This window comes from Zootoca vivipara, chromosome 11 (genome assembly GCF_965207765.1).
Source record: "Zootoca vivipara chromosome 11, rZooViv2.hap1.1, whole genome shotgun sequence".
In the NCBI taxonomy this organism is placed as follows: domain Eukaryota; kingdom Metazoa; phylum Chordata; class Lepidosauria; order Squamata; family Lacertidae; genus Zootoca; species Zootoca vivipara.
The window spans coordinates 20,671,338-20,677,337 of NC_142594.1; positions in this window are offsets into that span (position 1 = coordinate 20,671,338).

Genomic DNA, 6,000 nt, shown 5'->3' on the forward strand with positions numbered 1-6,000 from the left:
AGAATAACTGCACAAATAAAGGTCATTAAGATCAGTGGCAAACCTTCTAAATTAGCTGGAGATTAAAGTAATGAGCTCATAAAAGATCACAAAACAACTCCAGAGCTACAAATATGCTATAAACATAATAACATGCTCACACTCACAATACACTCTAGTCTGAGCACACATTTCATGCCTATAAGGCACTGTACTGTAGTAAGAAAACACATAGAGGTAACAGCAACCTGTTGCTCAAAGTGACATAAAATCTGTCTTAATCTGAATGTTTAAAGTATTAAGACTTTATAGTTCTCATATGCATGTTGTATAATATCAACTACACGGGTCTGTTACTTTTTTTTTTTAAATCAAGAAAACTAAAAGTAAAGATAAAAAGACCCCTGGATGGTTAAGTCCAGTCAAAGGCGATTATGGGGTGCGGTGCTCATCTTGCTTTTAGTCTGAGAGAGCCGGCGTTTGTCCACAGACAGCTTTCCGGGTCTTGTGGCCAGCATGACTAAACCACTTCTGGTGCAACGGAACACCGTGATAGAAACCAGAGCACACAGAAAGGTAATTTGCCTTCCCACCACAGCGGTACCTATTTATCTACTTGCACTGACATACTTTTGAACTGCTAGGCTTGTAGAAACTGGGACAGAGCAACGGGAGCTCACCCCATCACACGGATTCAAACCACTTACCTCCCGACCGGCAACCCCAAGCGGCTCAGTGCTTTAGACCAGTGCTCCCCAACCTTTTTATCACCGCGGACCAGTCAACGTTTCATAATTTTACTGTGGCCCGCTGGGGGGGGGCATTTATTGTTTATATTTTATTTAGATTGTTTTGATTTAATAATTTTAATTTAATTGTATTTAATGATCCTTAGGCGGCCCGGTACCGTGGCCCGGGGGTTGAAGACCACTGGTTTAGACCACAGCACCACCCACGTCACTTTTAGGAATCAAGAAAACAGTTGTCAAATCTGGTGGATGACATCATTTGTGCATTACTTCCGGAAAGGGAAGACTTCAAGCTTTTCATATCAATTTTGTGTTTTTTTTCTATAACACCAAGATCTACTAGAGCCACGGGCAAAAGACATGCAGTTAGAATTAAAGAATACAGTGTCTCTGAGCCTAGGAATCTGTTGTTGGTACCATAAATGAATTGAACACAGAGTATTTTCACATTCTCCATTTCAGCTGCCCAATTTGGATAGGAAAATTTTATTGTCAAGTAAGGAGGAGCCAGAAACACTTGCTATCTACTGCACATCACTCATGGCTACACTAGTAGATCTTGATCTACTTTCTCCCACACATCCCTGCTCTACACAACAGGCGAACTTGTAAATACGGATGGTATGAAAGCAAATTAAAACAACAACCTTGAACTTTCTGCAGAAACAGCCTGGCAATTACTCATTTTCCCTATCCCATGACCTTTTCCTACATGCATCCAGCAGCGGAAAGGATAAAATGTTAAGAGCCCTGAAAGATACCCAACACCATCCACTGTATCAATCTGACACTGAAGTGATCCTCTCGAGACCAATTATTCTGTCATCAGAGCCAGTTGCATTGGTCCAATGAGTTCAGCCCCTTATCTTGCAGCCTTCAGTGTGCTATTGGCAATGGATCAGTAATACATGTTAAATAACAGTCGTGGGGGAGCCAGGAAATGGTTTTTTTGTTTTCATCACAGTAGCTGAAGATTGGCATGTTTATGGGGAAGGAGTCTCTTAACATTCTCCTTAAAATAGAAACCATTTCAACTAGGCAGTCTAGCTCTTTAGTTACTATTTCCGCTTATGAATCTATTTTGAGGAACCCAGTAATCTGAAACTCCATGTGGGGGAAATACACTGATATAAGAGAAAGCAGCAAAGCTGGGGGTTAAATGAGTTTCAGATCATGCTAGTAGCAGCAGCAACTGCTTCATTTTTTCCCTTGCTAACCCCTGAGAGGGGCGCCTGCTCAAAAAAGGGGGCGACTCCTTGTGCAGTTTTTCAAGGAGAATTTCTTTTGGTGGAGTAAAAAAGCCTGTCTGCTATTTGCTGGCTCTGGTTGTGTTACAGGGCCCAAGGTCAGGGCAGCTAGTAAGGAACTGAAAGAGGCCTCTGGTTGATTTGAACAGTCCAAAACAGGAATTGGGAAGAAAACTGTGCTGAGCTGGAGCTCAGCATTGGAAAACAGATCTCACAGAGCTTTCGGCTAGAAAAATGGATGCACCTGGGGTTAGTTAACCAGGTAAAAAGAAGAGTGCCTCTCAGCAAGGTGAACTCCATATGGTAGCTGGAATTATCTAGGGCAGATGTTGGATTAGTGAGATCATCTTTATAAAGAAAACACCACCCTAAAACTGTATAAACTCTGTGAACTGAGGGGGAAGGAAATGACTGCCCATCGGGGGGGGGGCACATTATTAAAATTAAAATCTTGAGCAAGCGCAGAGCTGAAGAATTTGTTTTCAATATCAGAACAGGGTTTTTTTACTACACTGAAATCCAGGCCTGGTTTTCCCTGCAATATTTTCTTCATTCTAGCAGCCTAATATTAAGTACGAGAAGAAAAAAAGCCTTGGTGCTAATAATAATAATAATAATAATAATAATAATAATTTATTTATACCCCGCCCATCTGGCTGGGAGTTAAAACTCTTTCTTATAACCAGTGCTGTTTTCCTGGGGAGGGGGATGCAGGGGGACACATACCCCTAAACATTTTGTGAATCTAAGTTTGGCCTCATTGAAGGGCAGACTTTCAATACGAGTCAGAAAATGAGAGTACCCCTAAACATTTTTTAAGAAAAAAAGCACTGCTCCTAGCTAACAGAGAAAGATAACCTCAAGACATATCACCTCTGGTTAAGAAACAGTGAGCACACAGAAGGAATGATGAACAGTTCTCCCAATGGGGGGGGGGGTATAGAAAATGGAGACAGTCCCCAAAGATTGGTATTGGGACATGTGCTTTTTAATTTGTTCATAAATTAATTAGAGTTAGGAGTAAGCAGTGAGGTAGCCGAGTTTGCTGATGATACCAAATTGTTCATGATGGTTAAAACCAAAATGGATTGTGAAGAGCTCCCAAAGGATCTTTGAAGAACTGAGCCGTAAAATGGCAAATGCAATTCAATGTAAGCAAATGCAAAGTGATGCAAATTAGAGCAAAAATCCTGCTTAATTATACATATATACTAATGAGATCTGAACTGGTGGGGACTGATCAGAAATGAGATCTTGATGAAGATGTTGGCCTAGTGCTCAGCAGTTGTGAAAAAGGCAAATGCCATACTACAGATCAATAGGAAAGAGATTGAAAATAAAATTGCCAACATCACAATGGTGATGCAACTGTTTTTGAAATCGTGCATACAGTTCTGGTCACTTCACTTCAAAAACTATATTGCAGAGGTTCAGGAAAGGGCCACCAAAATGATTAAGCGGATGGAGCAACTCCTGTATGATGAAAGGTTACAACATTTGGGGCTTTTTAGTTTAGATAAATGGCATGTAAGAGGAGACATTATAGAGGTGTATGAAATTACGCATTCTTTGGAGAATGTGGCTAGAGAAATATTGTTCTCCCTCTTATATAAGATTAGAACTCGGGGTATCCAATGAAGCTGAATGTTGTGAAATTCAGGACAGATAAAAGAAAGTACTTCTTCACACAGTGCAGAGATAAAATATGGAATTAATTCCTACAAGCCTTACTTTACCTGGTACCTGTTTATACTATGCACTAGAACTACCGGTAGATTGCCACAGATTTATTGACAATTTTTGAAAAATTAGAAATTGTTGTGCAGAAGGATTAATTACAAGTAAAAGATAAAGGTACCCCTGACCATTAGTCCAGTCACAGACGACTCTGGGGTTGCAGCGCTCATCTCGCTCTATAGGCCGAGGGAACCGACGTTTGTCTGCAGTCATGTGGCCAGCATGACTAAGTAACTTCTGGCGAACCAGAGCAGCACACGGAAACGCCGTTTACCTTCCCAATTTATCTACTTGCACTTTGACGTGATTTCGAACTGCTAGGTTGGCAGGAGCTGGGACTGAGCAATGGGAGCTCACCCCGTCGCGGGGATTCGAACCGCCGACCTTCCGATTGGCAAACCTTAGGCTCAGTGGTTTAGACCGCAGCGCCACCCTTAATTACAAGTAGGTCAAGTGTATTGTCTGGCAGTGATTATAATGATGAAACTGCAGGGTGTTTTTGTAAGAGTCCACGTAATATTTTTTTCATATGGTTCCAATGATGTCCAGTTTACTGTCTGCTTTGGGGGTGAACTCCAACCCTAATGACATTTGTCTCATTCAATTGCTTTTCAAAACTAAAGTTCAAATGCAATGGAAAATTCACCTCATCAATGGGAAACTGGTTGAACTGCCTTTTTCATAAAACAAAAAACCTAACATACAGTCATACAATAGGAATATATGGCCCCAAGGAAAAATATTAAGAGTACATGCCCTTTAGAAAGCAAACAATAAGTCACCAGCTGTGGAAAATTCAAATTTGCTTCTAAAATAAACCTTTTGATACTGACTGGTATGGTGGAAACAATATCCGCCCTCACCCCTCCCCACAGGTGGGCGGGGTTTGCGACACCGCACGGGGCTGACCTGGCTGGTGTCTCCCACCTGTGTGGACTGGCCTATGACCCGTCACCTGGCCAGGTAGGACAATGGACGCCTGGCCGGAGGGGACGGAGTAAGGCCGAAGAAAGGAGGCTGAGCACGGTGGACAAGCCTCTTTGTTCTTTCCTCTTGCTAGAGTCAGGAGGTCCTGCTTTCAAGGAGCTCAGGGGTCGTCAGACGGTTTCAGGTAAGTACTTTACATCTTAATTTGCCCCCCCCCCAGCTAGGCCTCAACTTTGAGGCTTTTCTATGACGGCTTACACCGTTTCCCCCCCCCCCATTGAATTACTTAGGAGGCCGTCCACCGGCCCCTTTCAGTACTGTTGATGTGGGGGAGGGCTGACCCCTGGGCAGCGCGTGGGGGGCGGTACCCTCCGCTGGGCCCAGTGGGGCTGTGGGCGCTGGGGAGGAGGCCGTGTGGCGGCCTGATTTGGAGGCGGCGTGGAGGGGGTCTGGCAGGCCCAGCCTCGGCCTCGGCCTTTTCGGTGGGTGCTCCGCTGGGCCCAGCTGGGCTGCGGGTGCCCGGAGAAGGCCGCACTGCAGCCTAATTCAGTGGTGGTGCGTGGGGGGACAGTGGGCCCATCCATGGCCACCGTTTTGTCAGTGGGCGCTCTGCTGGCCCAGCTGGGCGGCGGGCGCCCGGGAGAAGGCTGCGCTGCAGCCTGTGTTGTTGGCACGTGGGGGGGCGACAGGCCCTTCCACAGCCGCCGCGTTGTCAGAGGGCACTCTGCAGGCCCAACTGGGTGGCGGGCGCCCAGGAGAAGGCCGCGCTGCAGCCTGTGTCGGCAGCGGCGGCTCGTAGGGGGGCCAGCAGGCCCATCCGCAGCCGCCGCGTTGTCAGAGGGCGCTCCGCTGTGGGCCTTAGGGGCCTCGGGTGGCGGTTTTAGGCCTTGGCAAGGTTTCCTTTTGTCTATCTTCAAGTTGGGAGGGATGCAATCAGGCTCCTTTCCCATGTGGTGGCGTTGCAGGGGCCCATTTAAAAAGGGCTAAAATCAGGAGTCCCTGGCCCTGGAGCGGCGGCTTGTAGGTCAAACTCCCGGATGGGGTTAGTGGAAGGGCATGCTGTGTAAGTTTGCGCTTTACAGTCCCCTCTCACTGGCCCAATCAACCTGCATATCCTCAGCCAGACGGGCTGAGAGGGTTACCTGCCAAGGCCTGGGCCAAGTTTCCCACTTCTGAAGTTCAATAAAGTTGTGGCCAATTTTAATCCATACTCTTGACTCTTTACTGGGGAAGCGGGTAGGCACCACAGTCAGATTTTAGCATGTGTGTACGCAAACGTTAACTATCAAAAAGGGAAAAAGAGCCAGCGTAAGTTGCAATGGGAATTTGATGGCAAGAAAACATTTACTTACTGAGCATTG